The sequence below is a fragment of the Ruditapes philippinarum genome, unplaced genomic scaffold (genome assembly GCF_026571515.1).
Source record: "Ruditapes philippinarum isolate M1 unplaced genomic scaffold, ASM2657151v2 ctg722_1_1_1_1, whole genome shotgun sequence".
Lineage (NCBI taxonomy): Eukaryota > Metazoa > Mollusca > Bivalvia > Venerida > Veneridae > Ruditapes > Ruditapes philippinarum.
In genome coordinates, this window is record NW_026856551.1 from 93,723 (window position 1) to 115,011 (window position 21,289).

Consider the following 21,289-nt stretch of genomic DNA (forward strand, 5'->3'; position numbering starts at 1 on the left):
CAAACCCATGCACCTATTACAAAATACAAAACAATATGTTTTGAAATTTAATTGATATGCCACTGATGAAAAATAGATAATGGAAATTGACAATGTATCTGATGGTGTAACTGAAACACAACTTTCAATTGAAATGTTTATTGTATAAGGCCCAGCTTTATTTAAAAGTCTTCTTATATTTCTAATTAATTTTAATAATTTATGTATTTTCAGCAGGAGATTGATGTTATTCTTTAACTGTTTATAAGATATATTCAGAATGCCTCCAGATTCAAGCTCATTTTCATGAAAAATATTAAAATGTATTAAAAAGTAAAGTATTGTCAAGTGAACAAAGAAAGTAATTTACGTTTGAAATCTACAAAAATTTCCAAAAATAGGTTGGAATATGCAAAAATGGCCGTTAGTCACGCAGTAGAAGTATGGTTATAAATACTGCAAATTCAGTCATTAATTGCAATTACAACATGTAAAGTATTTCTTTAATTGTGAATATTCTTATTTTTCTTAAAATCTTAGTCATTTTTTTTCAAGGTTGTTTTTGGAAATTTTTTGGGTAATCTGGAGGGAAATTTAGCATTAACTAAATTAAAATTTTTATTAATCAAAGGGAAATTTTTTTTGACATTTGGCCCTTTTTTCTTCAAAAACAGTTTGGGAGTGAGCTAATAAAATTTGCAAATTTTGATTTTAAACATTTTTGCTAGTTGATACACATCCCGTTCACCCGCTGAAAAACTTGGGTTTTTTCAGGCCCTGTGGGTTATTTTTTTAAAATTTGGCCCTATGTTGTGCAAATTTTTTGGGCAAAACAAAAAGAAATTTTCCAAAATTTCAAACTGTAAATGAATTTTGTGAATAGCCCCATATACCTATATAAACCTATATATAAATCTAAGTCAGTCTAAAGATGATTTTGAATACTACATTCTTATAACATATCTAGAGCCTTTTGTAAGTATAAGGACTTCAACATTCCTGCTTCAGGATTCCAACCTGAAGCAAAAAAAGACAAAATTTGATAAACCCGTGACCTTAAAACCCTTCAGCCCCTGGAGCCCCCTACAGATTTTTCAAAAAATGTTCTCATAGCAAACCCTCTTGATTTCTTTTGTCTAAAGAAATAAACAGAAGGGGTCAAAAATGTATAAAAATTTTTTTTTTCCCGTTCTCATTTAATAATTTAAAAACCCCACCATTTTTTTTAGACTTAAAAATTTCCAAAAATTCATTTAAAAAAATCTAGAGTTTTTTTTCTGAAGCCCGAAAAATTTTTGGTTTTGGTAGACTTTTAAAAGAAAATTATTTTTCCCCATTGGTTTTAATAAATTTTGTCCGATTTCCTCCTGGGCCCTGATAGTAAAGTCTTAGTCAATCCATGGTAATCCCTGTAATTTTTGCCACTTGACTGAAGAGGGATTAGTGATGGGGGATTACATGCCCTTGACATCAGTCCTGAATAAGATGTATTTAATTAAGATTGGGAATACTGTAAGGTTCTTGCTACAGTAGTCTAAGGTCCTTGGGGTACTGCTAAACAGTTGGTGATACATGTATGAAGAACATCTCTGATAGTAATTTCATGGTTTATATGATTGTCATTTTGTGTTGTTGCTGCTATCATTTCTTCTAAGAATAAGGTCATTTACTGTTAAAGAATTTTCTGGAAAAAAAAAGAAACATAATTATAGAAGGAATCCAGATGATATTTCCAATGATGAAATTAGACATACTGTGTCACTTTATATATGTATAATTCCTAACTCTTATTTTCATAAAATTTTAGAGGCATATGAGTTCTAATTAATATGATAAAACAATCATTTTTAGCTCGACTATACGAAGTATATGGAGAGCTGTCCTACTCGCCCCGGCGTCGGCGTCCGCGTCCGTGTCCAGATTTTAGATTAAAGTTTTGGTGCAGTAAAATATTTTTCACTATAACTTTGTCATTTCTTAAGGTATCAACTTCAAACTTCAAATATATGTTCCTTATCATCAACCACATCTTATGTGACAAGGTTCATAACTCTAGCACCAATATTTTTAGATTTATCTCCCCTTGAACTTAGAATTTTCCTTAAAAAATACTATTTTTTACTGTTACTTCTTTATTTCTTAAGGGATCAACCTCATACTTCAAATATATGTACCTTATCATCATCCCCATCTTATGTGACAAGGTTCATAACTCTAGCACCAATATTTTCAGATTTATCTCCCCTTGAACTTAGAATTTTCCTCAAAAAATACTATTTCTTACTGTTTCTTCTTTATTTCTAAAGGGATCAACCTCATACTTCAAATATATTTACGTTATCATCGCCCCCATCTTATGTGACAAGGTTCATAACTCTAGCACCAATATTTTCAGATTTATCTCCCTTTGAACTTAGAATTTTCCATAAAAAATATTATTTTTTACTGTTACTTATTTATTTCTAAAGGGATCAACTTCATACTTCAAATATATTTACGTTATCATCATCCACATCTTATGTGACAAGGTTCATAACTCTTGCACCAATATTGCAAGAATTATCTCCCCATAAACTTAGATTTTTTTACTAGAAAAATGTTATTTTTTATTATAACTTTTTTATTTTTAAAGGTATCTACCTCAAACTTCAAATACTTATTCCTTATCATCAATTACATTTTATGTGACAATGTTCATAACTCTTGAAGCAATATTTACAGATTTATTTCTCTTTGAACTTAGGATTTTCTTTAAGAAATATAATAACTTCTTTACTTTTTAAGGTATCTACTTCAAACTTCAAATATATATTTCTTATCATTACACAAATGTTGTGTGGCAAGGTCCATAACTCTAGCATGACTATTTCTAGAATTATTCCCCTTGATCTTGGAATTTATGTTAACAAATGTTTTTTTACTATAACTTAATACATAATTATACATAATTGATTTTTCTTTCATAGTTTTGTCCTCCTTACTGCGTCCAGTATTTTATTAGTCGAGCTTCGCTGTCTCCTGTGACAGCTCTTGTTAAGAAAGTATTAATGATCAATATGATAAAATTTTGCAAAATTTACAATCATATTTAAGAATGTATTGCTTACATTTACTATCACAAAGGTCAGAATCTGAGAAAAACTATTGGATGAAATATCTTATAGTATTAGCAGTATTTTAGAGAATATTTATACATTAGAATAATTCATGTTGTAAGAAGAATTATAATTATAGCAATACTTGAGAAAAAAATTAACCTGACAAGTCACACTATGTTGAACTATGCACTATAGTAATACTACAGTAGCCCTCCAGAAACAAAACAAAACATCAACAACAAAGAGTGAACCTTTTCCATAATTTTCACATAAGCATTAGCACCATCTAATTGGAACTTTTGATCTTTAAAACAGGATCCGCAAGGACTCTATAATTTCTATTGTTTTAAGGTTATTGCCTATGGTGAACTGCACATCAGCAAAAGTTCTATAGTTCATTAAAGCCCCCTTGAGAGATTTTATTGCAGACATACACAACTTCATAAATCTAAAGGTAAATGAACCAATGTTTGTTTCATGTTTTCTGAAAAACCAGCTAATTATATTATCTTGTATGACTTGGACTAATTATTCACATGTGCATGTGTTAATTATTTTTTGTTTGTTTTTATCTTTTGTGTATTAAGGGGATGTTTTATATGCCACATGCCAAGATTTTTACTGCACTAACTATTGTATAGTTTAATTTTGAACATTTCCTCTAGCTGTGCTTGAATTATACCTGTATATGATAAATAGAGAAAAAAATTCTGTCTGGTTAAAATTAATTAATGGCTTTATAAGCTAATAAATTATAGATTTTTATACATTTTAGATACAGTTTTTTTTATTGTTCGATGAATATATTAAAATTACTACAAATCTGCCTAATATAATAATCAGTTCAATAAAAACAAACGCTTTTCTTAAGCTTTCGACGTTTAGTCTTCTTCAGAAAAATTGACGTTTATAAAATAACAAATGACAAATGACGCAACGTCCGTTTAACTATACGCTAAACAGAACGTGACGTTGACGGGAATAAAAAACTTTGTCAAATAAATACAGAATCTTTCATGAATATAAATACAGCAATATACAATAAATTACACATAAAATATGGATCTGCACATGTGATACAAAAATTCTCATAATTAATAATAATTTTTTTTTTTTTTTTTTTTTTTTTTTTACAAATCTGCTTGGCATTTTTAATGCATTTTGTAGTATGCTTGTACAAGTTCTTAAAATTATGTACCAAAATTACAACATCACACAAATTACATCTTTACATAGCCTCTTTAAATTACTACATCACATAAATTACATCTTCAAATTGCTTCTTTAAAGCACTAAACCATTATAAATTAATCTCTACATTGCCTTCTTGAATTATTCTCCACATTAAAATACATCTTTACATAGTCTTCTTAGAATACTACACCATATTTATTTGCATCTGCAAATTACTAGTCCACATTAAATTACATCTTTACGTAGCCACTTTAAGTTATTACACCGCAATAAATTACATCTTTACATTGCTCTCTTAAATAACTTCTCCACATTAAATTACATCTTTACATATTTTTTTTTTAATTACTACACCAATATACTAAATTACATCTTTAAATTTCCTCCTTAAATTATTACACCACATGAAAACTACATCTTTACATAATTTGTCTTACTTAATTATTACTAAACTGCATTAAATTACATCTTTACAGTGCCTACTGAAATTCAAGTTCACCACTTTTAGTTACATTTTCCCTCCTTATAATACTAAACCAGAATTAACTACAATTTTGCATTGCCTAGTTAGACTTACAAACCAAATATAATTCATCCAAACAATAAACCTTTACATTATCTCTTTCAGAATATTTTAAATATAATAAATACCAATTTTATTACATGTCACCACCTCACATGCAGTACCTCTTTACATAACAACATTTTCATTTTTAAAGTACATTCCATCCTTTAGTTTTCATAATAAGAACGCCCTGTCTGTTTTGGTCGAGTGGTTATGGTCGCCAACTTTAAGTCACTTGTCCCTCATCACCGTATGTTTAAACGCTGTAAGGGACTTTGGTTTCTGTTATATGAGGAAGCTATCCAGGTAGCCTTGGTGGTTCTACCGAGGCTGAAATAAGGAAATGAGGGCTTCCTCAACCAGTAAAACTGGACAGTCCTCATATGACCTCAACTGTGTTGGTGTGACTTAAAGTCCAAATTAAAGTTTAAAGAAAAACAGTATGTTTACATTATCTCCTTACATATATTCACATCTATATTACATTCTTATTAAACCCATTCTGTTACCTCTTTATGTAATTTTACATTATTAAACTGTAATATGCTTATGTTACCTCGTCACATAATCTGTGGCATCTACATTACAAACTTATCATGCACAACATGTTTCCTCTTTACATTACCTCCTTATAATTGACTCTTTACATTACCTCCTTTTAGTTGCCTCTTACATTACCTCCATATAATTGCCTCTTTACATTACCTTCTTATAATTGCCTCTTTACATAACCTACCCGCCTCCGTGGTGGAGGGGTTAGAGTTGATGACTTCTAATCCAGTTACCTCTCTGGCGTGGGTTTGATCCCCGGGAGATGCTTTGGTAGTTTAGCACGGAGGAAGGTAGTCTAGTACTGGTATAACTCTCCAAGAACAATGGTTAGGAAACTACCCGACTATATGGCTGAAATACTGTTGGGAAAAGGCCTAAAATGAAACAAACAAACAAACTTTACATTACCTCCATATAATTGCCTCTTTACATTAGGTTGTTATAATTGCCTTTTTACATAATACCTCCTTGTAATTGCCTCTTTACATTACCTCCTTGAAATTACCTCTTTACATAACCTCCTTATAATTGCCTCTACATTACAATATTCCATTTTAACATCATAGGAGGCTGTTGCAGAAATAATATTTTGACGATTTAATTTCATACCTTTGTTTACTCTTTTGCGACTTAAACTGAAATAGATTTTAATTGCTTCTTAATCAGCCCTGGCTTTCACAATGAACATGCTTGATATTTTCATGATGCCTTCAGTTTATGCCAAGCTGTGATTGAATAAACTTCATCAAAATGTTTTTGAATACTACAAGTTTGTCTGAGAATTTCTGACATTTTCATAATACATTAATTTGACAAGATATAAATACAGCTTTTCCTTTATTTGAAATACATTTATATCAATTTAGTTTTATTGCAGAAATTCACTTAGTGATCATTGGAAATTTGTAAATGATTCAGTTTTAATGCTTGTATTTGTTGTAAACGTGTTTTTATGCTGTTTTTTACAGAGTCTCATATGTTATATTTCAATCATGATAATGGAACAGTAATAATTTCACATTTGGTTTGTGATATAAAATTATAAACTGTACTACAAATATTTATTCTGAAAATAAGACAAAATTTACCTCAGTGGCATAGCAGTGAAGGATCACTATGATCCGTTTATTTTAAAGACCATTTATTTATTTTATTTTATGCTTATTTATTTAAGCTTTAATGTGAAACAATTTTTTTTGCAACTTTTTTTAATCACTTTGAAGTCTGCTTTTTGGAACTAACAAGTACTGGTATCATATTATGAAACATGGTAATGACCCGAGTATGGCTTGAATCCATGATCCCTGGGTCTCATTAAGATACCACTAGGCCACTTTAGGGCTGCAGGGTGGAATCCCTTCTGGAACATTGATATATTTTCAAGTAAAGATTTGAAGTTTGCAATAGATATGGGAGGTGTTTGATTATACCAGACATGCTTCTCACATGATGTAAGAAACTGGGGCCCATCTTCTCAACGGTAATATATATCCATTTTTAGCTCGACTATACGAAGTATATGGAGAGCTGTCCTACTCGCCCCGGCGTCGGCGTCGGCGTCGGCGTCCGCGTCCAGATTTTAGATTAAAGTTTTGGTGCAGTAAAATATTTTTCACTATAACTTTGTCATTTCTTAAGGTATCAACTTCAAACTTCAAATATATGTTCCTTATCATCAACCACATCTTATGTGACAAGGTTCATAACTCTAGCACCAATATTTTCAGATTTATCTCCCCTTGAACTTAGAATTTTCCTTAAAAAATACTATTTTTTACTGTTACTTCTTTATTTCTTAAGGGATCAACCTCATACTTTAAATGTATGTACCTTATCATCATCCCCATCTTATGTGACAAGGTTCATAACTCTAGCGACAATATTTTCAGATTTATCTCCCCTTGAACTTAGAATTTTCCTAAAAAAAATGCTATTTCTTACTGTTTCTTCTTTATTTCTTAAGGGATCAACCTCATACTTCAAATATATTTACGTTATCATCCTCCCCATCTTATGTGGCAAGGTTCATAACTCTAGCACCAATATTTTCAGATTTATCTCCCTTTGAACTTAGAATTTTCCATAAAAAATATTATTTTTTTACTGTTACTTATTTATTTCTAAAGGGATCAACTTCATACTTCAAATATATTAACGTTATCATCATCCACATCTTATGTGACAAGGTTCATAACTCTAGCACCAATATTGCAAGAATTATCTCCCCATAAACTTAGATTTTTTTACTAGAAAAATGTTATTTTTTATTATAACTTTTTTATTTTTAAAGGTATCTACCTCAAACTTCAAATACTTATTCCTAATCATCAAATACATTTTATGTGACAATGTTCATAAGTCTTGAAGCAATATTTACAGATTTATCTCCCTTTGAACTTAGGATTTTCTTTAAGAAATATAATAACTTCTTTACTTTTTAAGGTATCTACTTCAAACTTCAAATATATATTTCTTATCATTACACAAATGTTGTGTGACAAGGTCCATAACTCTAGCATGACTATTTCTAGAATTATTCCCCTTGATTCATAGTTTTGTCCTCCTTACTGCGTCCAGTATTTTATTAGTCGAGCTTCGCTGTCTCCTGTGACAGCTCTTGTTATTGCAGTCAAAGAATGGTACTCACTGAAAGTCCTACTATTTTAGGTTGACTTTAGCATAAATGTTAATGACACCGGTCTTAGGGGGAAGGGTACAACAATCCTAGATCAATCATATGATAAAATTGCCAAAATCGTATGATTATTGATAAGACAGGCCCCAGGGTTCTGAAAGGCATAATATGGTGTAGGGTATGTCAGTGATTCATATTTTACCCAACTTGCTTATTTATAAAATTCTGGGAACTTTTTTTTTGGACACCCCACCTCCCCTCTCCCCCATTTTACTTTTGTTATTCTCCTCAGCTTCTATCAGCAGCCTAGTTTATTATGCAGCCAGTTTTCCTGGTTGTTACAACATTTTTCAGACACCATGATTAATGGATATTTCACTAGCTCTTATGCAATATGCATTACTTCATGAAGACCTTACAAAGATTTTTCTTATTTCCTGAAAGAATTTCTTCTTATGATCATAATAATTTGCAAGTTCCTCTCTCAGAAAATTACTGGAGATAATTGTAAAAGCATTTCAGTAAGTGCTCCAAGTTTGTTGTTATTTATACTCAGGTATTTTACAATTGTCTAACAATTGCCACTTGCACTGGCTTCTCTTTTGAGCATTGTCAGATCTTGATGAAACTTTCACGGTGATTGATGGCGATGGAATAATAGGCAAAATGTTGCAGAAATACAAAAAAAGCGTTTCTGCCAATTAGATTAACTGGAATGGTTTATAAATTAAGATTCAATCTGGTTTCATTTGTTGGAACAAATCATTGTTGTAAATAAAGATTGCTGAACGTTTATCTTCCAAACTTTCATAATTGTCAGAGAGCTATTGGCAATAATGACAGTTCTCATGGCACATGAGTTCAGCACCTCTGTTAGCAGGACATGTTCATACACCCTGAGAGGATTCTTATTTGTAACTGCTATTTGAAATTCCAATTTTGAAAAGACACTAATACTGCATCAACCAAATTCAGAAAAAATAAAACGATTATAGTGATAAAATTGGAAACTTCATATCATCAGTTACTAAATATTTTTGTTCAAACATTAAATTTTATTCATTATCAATCAAGCAACAAAATGGTTTGTACAAGGGACAATTCTATGCATTTTGAATAAGTTTTAATAAAAAATTTATCATTTATTATGATTCTTGATTTTTTTTCTGAGAAATATGAAATATTTGTTTTGTAATTAAAAGTTGTTTTTATATTTAGAATTTGGCTACATTTTTAACTGATTAGGTCCAAGGTTTTTTTTTTAACATTGCCAGCCAAGCTCAGTATGACAGTGGACATTGTGTTCATACAGGAAATTCTTGCATATCATACTCAGGTGTTACTGTTAGTTTTACCCATTGAGTAAATTCCATCTGGTATAGGGGGTGCCAGATGAGTCGCATGCTTTTACAGTGACATTTAATGACTAAACCACGTTAAAATAACATCATTTTGGTATATTTAAGAGTGGCGCTGTTATGAATGAAGTTGTAAATTCATATGCTGTTATGGATAAAATGACATTAATTTCCATGGAAACTTTTATTGAGGTAAAGAATTTAAAATATAATAGAATATAGTTGAATATGCAAGAAAAAATATCTGACATGTTTGCCGTTCAGATAGAAAATTCCATCCCTAGGTACGTGCCAATGGGTGGTAATGAGGCTTTCCGAGTCCCCTCAAGATGAAAGTTCAGATCCGAACCGCCACATAAATTATGACAGATACTATGATTCTGTACTACAAAATGTCCAGAATACAGCTTAATTTTTTCAACAATCAATGTTCACTTTACCTCTGATTGTCTTTATTTATTTAAGAATGTGTTGCTTTTAGAGTAAGGTGATGTTAAATGGTTTTGCTATTGTCTGATGATTAGATAATGAATGTTTTATTTCCTATCCTCTTGCAATCATCATCAACAGTATAGCATTACTATTACCTCAGTGATTGTGTGTAATGTGTAACTAATTTTCCTCTGATTGTCCATTATTGACCTGTTTGTCATACAGTAATGATCTATACATTAATGATAGATACTGTAAATTGACTGTAATTAATTCCTCAGTCTCCCTAGCCTATTTAAATTGACTGGAACTAATATACTGACCATAGCTGTTGTGTATTACCCAGGGAATAATTAGTCACAGTCTTGTAGAGGTATGTATCCAAGCATGGTGATCTTGTTTACAGCTGCTGATAGAGTCACCTTACAAACAGTAAACTGACCAATCTTTGTAGATGCTTACATTAATTCCAGTATTTTAATATGAGATCATTTACTATTGGGTTGAAAAAATGACCACTTTCAGTTTTAAAGTTGCCAATAGATTTTGACAAAGAACCCTTAACATGCTGAATATTTTAAATGGACTTGTCCCACTTCCATTTTTGGGACAGCACTGTTCATTATCAATTTTAGAGATATCAATTTGAATATTTAAAGTTTGTCAGCCAACAGTATAGAGCCTGGTCAGATTGCACAGATGTGCAGGCTAGCCTGGCTCTATATTGGTGGCAAAGGCTTTAGGTTTTCGGTCTCAGAACTTTAAGGATTAACAGTGTTAGAAAGTGTAGATGAAAGCTGTGTCACATCATGTTAGTAAAGCAAATTTCAAAAGGTTTTCTTGGATTTGAAGCTATCAGAATGAAACATAATCCATAATTTGTGATGTTTATTTTTCCCTTGGATAAATCCTTGCAAGTGTGTAGGTGTACATACTGTCTCAAAATGGAATTTTATTTCAAATATTTCTCAATTATGAATCAGTATGTCTGAAATCCGTCATATGGGAGAGATGATAAGGGTACGAGACATGTTTTTCCTTCAAATTTCCAGTGAATTGGGGCATAATGATGAGATGTAATGAAATCTTTATTGAAATACATCATGCAGTCATAAACATTTGGTGACATTGAATATTTCCTCTCACATTCTCCCTTTGTCTAACATTATAAGGAGATCAAATAAGACATCTATAATTATATGACCAGTAGTAACATTAAAGAGTCAAGCCAGCTTATGACTTTCCAAATACAGTAAAAACCCTCAATTAAGATGACCAATGTGGTCTGAATTGTAACTATTGGCATAAAGAACAGGAAAATCTGTTCTTTTAAAAAATGGTCTTAATAGTGGGGTGTTCTTAAATTTGAGTTGGTCTTATGTAGGGATTCTAATGTAAATTCTGGATATTTTAAAATAAATGACATTAAAGGCCCCCAATTTAAAAATAGAAACTGGATATAATACTATAATAGTTTTAAGCAAGCAGATGAATGACAATGTTTTCAATCTGGCATGACATATGCAAGGACATTAAGGCATCTAAGTAAAAAATAAAAAAAGAATTTCTAACCAAGGTTTTATATATACACAGTAGCATGCCTTTCACCTTGTACACTGAAGAAGCAATGTAAATATTTGGATTTGAGAGCATTGTTTTATGTTGCTTGGATGTAGAACATGCTCTTTGGGTTAATGGTTATGATTGAAAGTACACAATTAGACAATTTAGCTCAGTATTTGTAATCCATGGTCTCATGTTTGATCCTAAATGGATGTGATGTCAGGCATACAGTTAAACTTAGTGTATGACTTATTATAGAAACATAGAAATTCTTTCTTATGTACTGTGAGAAAGTAATATCCCTGTCATGTAAACTTAAATTGCAGAATTATATGGCCTCTTACCTCATTGAACATTATGTACAAAGAAATTTGCTGTTCAGTAAATGAATGATAGAAAATTACTGAATAATGCACCAATTTGTTGTTACCTAAGTTCCCATGTCCTAGGGAATATGGGAATTAATCCCTTTGGACATCTCCAGCCATCTTGTCACCATGAAGGAATATATGTAAGGTAAAAAACAATTTGCTTATTATGCCCCCTCTCCCCGTGGCCTATTCCCCCTCCCCAACACACACATACACACTGTCCCTGGTGATTATGCCCCATAAGCCATAAGAATAGTAAAAAAATATTGTACTGACTGAACTTACTTAAGTAGAGCACATACCTTTTAAGTAAACAAATGTATGAATAATTAAACAAGTGTCCATAATGTTTCTTTCATTGATCACAGAATGCACTTGCTGAAGTTTTACAAAACTTCGTAATCAGGTCTATTATTGCTATAAAATGTTTGCTTACTGGCCAGAACTCAAATACAGAAAAATGTTTTAGATAATTGGTTTATCCTGTGAAGTTTAATTAATTCTCTTTGCATATACATGCACACTTTTGAAAGCATTAAAAATAGCCTCTTTTCCCTAGTATTGAAATACCATAAAAAGATAATGATTTCAATTGATTCTACAGAAAACATTTTAATAATCATCTGGATTCTGTCATTCAATTTAAGGGCAAACTGAAAAAAGTCTCTAACCCAAAGCAAGATAAATCTGTACTCAAATCTAGTAACAATAATCTCTAAACCAAGTCCTCCTGTGATTACAATTAATGAAAGTCCTCGAGATTGATTTTCAGAATGATGTATCCTTGAAGAAAAATTCAAATTAAGTTTTGGTTCAAGGCAAGTATGCTACATTTTGTCAAGGGAAGGCTTTTCTTGTTGAAACACTAATTGCATCCTATCCTCTTGCTATTCAATCACTTTGTTTGATAATTTGTGGTCAACCTCTGAACAAAATGTTTAAAACTTTTAATACTTGATTTTAATTGTTTAAGATATGGTTTATAAAATTGTCACGCTTCCATAATAATTTTAGCTGCCATCTGTTGATAGAAAATTATCTTACATGATTAAATTTCAATTTATTCTGTCAGGAATTCAAAGGAATTACATTCTAGTCGTTTTCAAAATTGCATGGCTATGAAAATTTTCAAATTAAGCAAAGGAGAATGAACACAATGGAATATCATCCCCCACCCCCATAATGGCGAAACATGGTGAAAAAAAAACTGAAAAAAATTATCTGTCAAAAAGAAATTTCACAAATTAAGGATCTTGTTTTAAACCATATACATTGATTTGTAATACAAACTTAACTGATATATCGCAGTATGATTAAGATTTTCCTTTTGGGGTTCTGTTAATTGTTGTTTTTCACTGCTGTTGAAACCCTGATTACACATCCAACATTGTCAATTGTGCAATCAATTAGATGTGGAAGTTTAAACTGTCGATGCACCTACGCACATGTCACTTTAATGATACCCAGTGAGACATATCTATGTCTACAAACCTAAACAATTGTTGCTGTAACGGGACTGTCCGATTAATTTTGGAATCAGTTGGAAGTAGCAGTGTTTTGGTGCACCATGCATAATTCATGTAGCCCAGGTTTTACAGCTATTGACATTCCAACAGCTCTGGCTGGCAGTGCAGTCAGTCACAGGAATTGATCTGAATAACAAAAGGTTACAGTGGGTCTCACAAAGATAGTAGTAACTTTAAAATGTATTTAGAATTAATGCCTAAAAGTATTTTTGGATATCACTTGACTTAGGGCCATGTAAAAATGTCTGGTCTAAAAATTCTTCAAACTTGCACAATCTTGATAGAATACAACTCTTTGTGGATTAACCATGTGCTGATAAACAGTGAGGATTAAAAAATAAACAAATTTACATACTTTATAATATTTGGCCATCTTTTGGTACATGCAAATTCCACCTTTAACTATATAATATAATAGTGCTTGAATCAATTACTTAGACTAGTAATTTACCTTATCTTTAACCTTATCTTTAATGATAAACAAATTAAGTTTGTATGACCCCTTTGAGAGATCTATAGATTGTCTTTTTATATCATATGAAACTGCTTTTGTCTCTTGAAAGAGGTAAATTTTTAATTCTTCAAAAAACATCATCCTTAAAATTGATTAATGAAATTAACTCCAGTGTGAAGTCTTTGAAAATATACTAAATATATTTGAGTGCTCAGCTTTGTAAGATATCATCATAATGCTGCAAGACATTTTAGAAAATGTACTAACTGAACTAACTTTCACAGAAGGAACTTTAAGAATTTTAATTTGAGCAGAAATCAACATTTATGTTGAAATGGTGAATAATTGTGAAAAATTCAGTGCACCTGTGCCATTATGGTACATGAAAATTTAGCTTGACCTCCAAGAATAAACAAAACTTATGAAAGAATTATTGATTAAAAAAAATAGGGATGCTTTACTTAACTCAGAATATAGAAGTTGTAACAAGAAATTGCACTGTCCAGTGAGTTTTATCATAGTAACATACTATATGTAACATACTTTATGTAACATACTTTATGTAACATACTTTATAAAATACCTTATGTAACATACTTTATGTAAAATACTTTATGTAGAATACTTTATGGAAAATACTTTATGTAGAATACTTTATGTAACATACTTTAAGTTACATGCTATATGTAACTTATTACTTTATTTAAAATACTTTATATTATATACTTTATGTAAAATACTATGTGTTACATTAATTTTGTTATGTAAACTACTTGATGTAACATACTGTAAGTTACATGCTATATATGTAACATACTTTATTAAAGATATTTTATGTTAACTAATGGTAGATACTATGTGTTACATTAATTTTGTTATGTAACACCCCAGTTACACAGAGCCATCGGTGATTGATCGGTAGTTTTTTTAGCCAAATTATGGAGTGAACCGATGACAACATATTTAACACCGATATCACCTATTGGTCACCTGTTTTCCATCTATCAACTGCTATTGGGGAAAGATAAGTTTCATCGGTGAAAAATTACCGATTGGAATTTTTAAACACGTTTAAAATAATTATTCTCGATTGGTGAAAATATTTTAAAAATAACCGATGGCAACCTATATCACGAGTTATGCAAGCTCTTAATCACCGATATCGCCGATCGGACAAAGATAACCAAATATGAATCACCGGCCATATCGGACGGAAAGTGTTTAACCACTGATGACTAGCTATCAAACACCGATTAATCAGCGTTACGCCCGATTTAGCTCCGATTTACAAACAATAAAAAACAAAAGTATTTCAGCATTTATTCATCGACCCGTTCACGTTTGAGTTTGCTTTCTGTCACCGATGGCCGTTTACACAGAAAACCAGAAATAAAATCACGCATGACAACCGATCATAACAGAGAGTAAATTTAAAATCAAATGACCGATTGGGGACCGACCGTCTGTGTAACTGGGCCCTAAAATACTTTATGTATTATACTTCATGTAAAATACTTTATATAAAATATTTAATGTAACAATAAACCTCATGTAACATTCTTTCTGTTAAATGCCCTGTGCAATATGACTTTAAATTACTACATCTGTCTCATTAAAAAATGGAAACAAAATAGAATTATAGCATCTATATAGGATAAGAAAACTGGCTTAATTCTAAAATACCCCTGAATTTATTGAATTTAAATATGAAATTTCCATAACATTGGCATAGTCTCAAAAACTTCTCAAATTTCACTTAAAATTTTTGAAACTTAATAGAGGTTATTTACTTATAACAAAATTTGATTGCAGAATTACAAAACTATAAAATCTTTGAAATTTTTGACATGAATTCGCATAATTCAGGAAAAAAAAATAAACTAAAAAGATTTTGCTTTGCATGCTATATCCATAATATTTTACTATAGGGAAAAACATTTTCTGTTTTTCCCAATACCATTGAACATAGTCTCTGATAGGAGATAGAAATATTGGACTTTATGTTATCAGCATGGCCTAGCAGCGTACAGTAATTGTGTGCTCAATGCAGAGTGAATACTAGTGCTTAACATTTCTCTATGTGGAAAACTTTAACTCTTTCATGGAGTATAATAACAAAAATAATATATCCATAAAATAGTGAAAATAAAAAATAATTAAAAAATAAGATATTACACTGAGTGGATTTTTTACCTTAGTAATGTATACATGTTATACTACTATGACAAAGTGAGTGTGGTATAGTAAGAGATTTGACAGACAGTTATATATTTACTTTCAGGATTAGAGGATAATAAATAAAACTGGAGTGGATCTGATATTTAGAACCGATATTAATTGGTAAGTTTTTTTCCCTTGTTTTTCTTTTCCACTTTAGGTCTATTGGGTTATCTAAAATGTGACCACTGTTTTATATACTGCTTGTGACATTTTCAATGTAGAAAAAAATAAATGTTTGATATCAGAAAGACTATTTAGTGTAAAAGTAGGTATAGTTAAATAAAAATATATATTATTAAGAAAAAGAGGTAATTACATACTTATGTCATAATGTATATGTATAGTTCTTAGGGGATCTGTAAAATAACTGATCTTATTGTTACATAATTTATATGAAGTATTATTTTCTGGAGCACTGAATTCTGTAGAATACATTGAACCAAGATCTAAAGTTATATAATTCCATGACTAAAATTTCCAGCTAAATTATATTCTGCTAGAATCTGCATATTTGATTCAAATTCAAAAATAATTTGCAAAATATTTTTTTTTTTTTTCAAAAAAAAAACCATTTTCATTGCTTAATATTACATACATTTATAATCGAGTATCATGTATAATGTTATATAATGCGTAAGATGTCTTATCATAGTGTTTTAGACACTGAATAAAATAATGATAATCTGTATTTTTTATGCATTTTCTTAATTGATTGTAAGATGTTTTCTTTATTAGCTCAACTGAGCACAAAGTGCTCAGAGATGGCCTTTTATGATTTTATGGAGGTTTTATAAGCTAGAAAAATAAAGTCAGGGTGTCTTATATAAACATAGCCAAAATGATAGTATAAAATCTACCATAAAACAAAAGGTTGCCAACTAAAGTAGACGCTTTTCACGTTATATTGGAAAGTGTTACAATATATCCAAATTAAAAGGCAAAATTTTGTCAGTTTGAGAGAAAATTGCCGAGTGTCTGTATAATTTTACGTTATTTTCCCACATATGTAAGTGGTAATGCAGGATGATATTTATATGGTAACGTACACAATCATCATATGGGGGGAAATACTTAAATCGAGAGATTTTCTAGATGGAAAAAAATTAATTTCCTCTCACTGTAGTAACCGACTGTCACAAATGGAGGATTATTGCTTTACAAATGAAATGAATCGTAAGCAAGTTCTGCGCGGCAAATATTGATTGACATGTAAAATACCGAAATTATACAGAAAATTGATTAAAATGTGAAAATGAGCGTTAAGTGGTCTGAACGCAACAATGGTTTAAATACATGCGACCAGGATAATAATTATTTTAATTATTCCCTGCATTTGAAATAGAAAATAAAATTGATGTCATAAAATGATGAAGAAACAGCAGTGATACTCATATTACAGATGGTTAACATTGATAATGTTACTGAATCAATTTTTATTAATGTTTGTTGATGGTGAATGAAAAAGCTTCTGTTACACGGTACATTGTGACAATTCTGTTTTAAGTTGAAACAAAAATCAGTCGTTTTAAGGACTTTGGTAAAAAAATTATTTACCTATAAGTATATAATATTACATGGATATTTTTTACCTTTTTCAATAATTTTACATATTTTTATTGATTTTATAATATTATAAAAGAGGAAGTATTAAGAGTAATATTAATAAAAATAACAAAAGCAATTTTGACATAATTGTTAATTATACTCTGGTTACCATGGAAATTATTCTGTATAAAATGGTTTTAGGAGAGATTTGCATGATTAAACAAAAAATATCTTTTAATATCATATAATTTAACTTTGTTATTGCTGCAAAATTATACAATCTTATGTACTTATGTAATTCAAATTTTAGATATTATTGTACTGTATAAAGTATCAAGTTATACTTGCACCAACTGCTCAGGTTTTTTGGGGTTTTTTTTTAACAACGGATGTGATGTATTTTTCATGTTCCAAACACAAATCAGATCTGTCCATATTATACAGTACTTTATGTTAAGATTGAGTGCACACCTACCTTCATAACTATTATATAATTAGTGGAACTTCAGACAACTCTCTCTACATGCATGTTGTAAAGTGGCACAGGACATTGGCAGATTCTCAAAACTTAGGGCAGTAAAAAAGATAACCAAATCACTGATCCTGCAGGCCATCTGGTGTCGACTGAAGCAATGGGGAGGCCTTAAAATTCAATGTAGTGGCGGGGACAAAAAGGAAGGGTCTTCTGGTGTGTGAGCCCCGAGTCCCAAGCACACAGGGATGGCCCAAATAGCTTAACAGTCCTTACTTTGGACAACTCACCTTTCCATTACTTAATGTTCAATTAGGTCTCTTTGACTGCTGTATAGTGACTCAATACTTTTCCTTTTGTGGAAATTTTAATAAGGTAAATTATCACCAACCAGTTAGTGTTTCAAAGTTAACTCAGGGCACAACTTGTCTGAATTCTCAATAGCAAAAGCTACTTTCTGTCTGAAAGGGTGGATGGACCCTCATTCAGCTTAGAACTACATAAATTGACATTACTTGAGTATATTTTATACATGTTACAACAGTCTTTATGTTGACACTGAAACACCACAAAGTCTGTGAAGAACTTTTTTTGCATTTTAATTCAATTATTGTTTATTTATAAGTAAAATGGTGACATCTGCTAAAAGGTTTCCTTTCTCTATCATAACATATTTGTGGCATAAATCTGTGAGAGAATGATTTATACATGCAAGGTAACTAACAGGAAAATGCAAAAGAATACTCCAAAATTGAAAATGTAATGGTTAACAAACACATAATATTGACTGTTAAACGACTTTAATGCAATTTTCTGACTGAATAAAAGCTCAAATTTGTGTTGTTGCATTCATGCTGTGTTTCATATTCGGTTCTCACACTTCTTGTAGAGTGTCCTGCTATGTACTTTCAACATGATTTGTTGGGATATTGTCATGTTTTGTGATGTTTATTGAATTATATCACACACTTGTCATTCCTTCCGTAATCTTATTTTCTTCATTTTCAAAGAAAGGAGGTAAACAAAGGAAACATAACTGTTCTCCTTGAAAATTTAACTGTGCACATTAATACATTATGCTGCCCCTTGAAATATAACATTGTCTGTAATAACTTAAGTGTTTCTCTTAAAACATAATGGTGCCCCCTTACTGACTTTTATCACCCTTTATGATAATTACAGTGTTTATTAAATTAATGCAACTGTTGTCGAGTCAGTTTACAAAACAGAGGGAAAAAACAGGCAAAACATTTCTGTGCCCCTTACTGATTTTATCAACTGAATTGCTAAAAATAGCTATTTACCCAGGAAGTGCACATAATTAAATTAAACTGTTTTAGTTACAGGAAGAGATGGGAGGTAAACTTGGTAATGACTTTATTATGTGCATCAAAACAATTTACTTTATCAAGGAAACTTCAAACTACAAATTTGTATTTGTACAAAATGTAAATATAAACATATTAAATAGACTATATACCTAATTCATTTTGATTTATGGTGCCAAGTGGAAATGGTGTTTTTTATGGGATATCCTACCTCGTTTTTCAAAGGAAGGAAGAAATTATGAAGCTTGATTAGATTAGTTTTTATTACAGCTATGTAAGAGCCCTGTAACTATATTCCAAGTTGATTTTTTCTCATCTCCATGCCATAATGTTCTTGTCTAGAACAATAAATCAACAATAAAATTGTTGCACTTCTGTAGTTATCATATTTATTTATATACTTCCTTTAGTTGATTGGGAAATATAGTTAAAATATATACTTTTTAAATAAACCCTAAGCCTAGTGGCATCTTAAGGCTACACATGACTAACAAGTGCTGACTTAGATCAGCCAGTATATCAATGCCATCTGATCATGGTCTGCAATTGTTCGCTTTTCTGGGTTAGTAATTATTTTGAAATTTTTCCTTAAAATGATTAATGGTTTTGTCTAGTTTTAATGATAGACTAGCTCATTTAAGATATTAAGTGAGGTTGGGTTAAAATTGCAATTGGGTTTGTATATAGTACAATACCTCGGCTCTGTATGTTGAAATAATGGTACAGGTTTTTCTACGACACTTCTAGAAGAATATATGATGTCTTACATACATCACTGAAATTATGTCCTCCACACCTGGGGGGGGGGGGAGGGGGAGCAAATGTTCATCTATGTATTTTCCCAGAGAAGATAGTATAGGCTAGAGTAATTCTTTCTTAACAGCATGTAGATAAGTACTTTAACTTATAATGATTGAAGTACTGTTGTTTAAAATGATGGACCAAACTTGTCGAAATAACAATATCTTGATTTTTTAATGTGCCATTTTTTTTAAAAGAATCTGAAACTAATCTTTGTATCTTTCTTGCATCTGCTTAAAATTGATAAATTAATAGGCCTATATTTATTGAGAGTCTGACATTTGAATGCCTTATCACTTTGTTTATGTCTTTTTTTTTGTTATACATAAAGATAACAATAAATGTATGGGATACTTACTTTAATGGTATTGATTATTGGGTTATGAAAATCTCTTAAGCCTTGCAAGCTCTAATAACTTTATTCTATACATAAAAAGAATAAAGACATTGAAGTCAATAGAAATTGGTCAATACCAATTTATTGCTAATATTTGTTCTGTTGGGACTAATTGATTATTAGAATAAAGAAAAAGCACTTTATATGTTTAACCAGTTTTTAACAACCCTATTGATGCTGAAATTCAATACATCAGTTTCTTTAGGGGAGTAATATTGCTGCTTTCATATTTCATGACCCTTTTAGGCTGAGTGTAAATCAATTATAGAGATAACCCTGTATTTATTAAATTATATCTTTATTCTTTTAATCTCTATCTGTATATTATACTGTCTAGATAAACTGTGATTCTTAACTCCAAGTTAAACGTTTGAGAAAAAAACTTTTCTCATAAATTCACATGAAAAACCAAATGATAATTTTTTTCTTTAATGTTGTGAGAAATTTCATTGCAAAATCAGGTGTTTCAAACCAGACTTTCTTTGTGAGATGAAACTTTTATGTTAATCTTCCGAAGCAAAACAGGCAAAGTGTTTCCTGAAGGCAAATCTCCCAAGATTAAAGCGGAATTTTACAAGACTGTTTTGCAAGGGAATGTTTTATCACCTTTAATATCCATTGTAAGAGTTTTAATATCCGCCACAGTGTTTGTCAGATTTTCCAGTCATAGAACCATCTCAAGGGAGAAGTTTTCCTGTTAGCTAGGGTCACATGATGCACGTCTTATTTGATTAGATTTTTCAAAAGAAAATTGAGAATTTGATGAACATGTTCTGTTTGTGTGACATGTTAAGATTAT

General features: G+C 30.7%; 1 protein-coding gene and 1 long non-coding RNA gene across 6 annotated transcripts in view; one reads left to right on the forward strand and one right to left on the reverse strand.

The window, feature by feature from the left end:
- Window positions 1–1,352: 1,352 nt before the first annotated feature.
- LOC132746952 (uncharacterized) lies at window positions 1,353–21,217 on the reverse strand. Its single transcript, XR_009628059.1, has 3 exons — window positions 21,097–21,217; window positions 13,239–13,399; window positions 1,353–1,663 (listed from the first exon to the last, which is right to left on the reverse strand). It is a non-coding gene; the product is annotated as an uncharacterized LOC132746952 (long non-coding RNA).
- The window catches only part of LOC132746950 (plexin-A1-like), a 154,757-nt gene continuing 149,403 nt past the window's right edge, over window positions 15,936–21,289 (forward strand). For all 5 annotated transcript variants that reach the window (XM_060736239.1, XM_060736234.1, XM_060736240.1 and 2 more), the window contains exon 1: window positions 15,936–16,067. The gene's annotated coding sequence lies outside the window, so the exon portion shown is untranslated. The remainder of the gene's footprint in view (window positions 16,068–21,289) is intronic.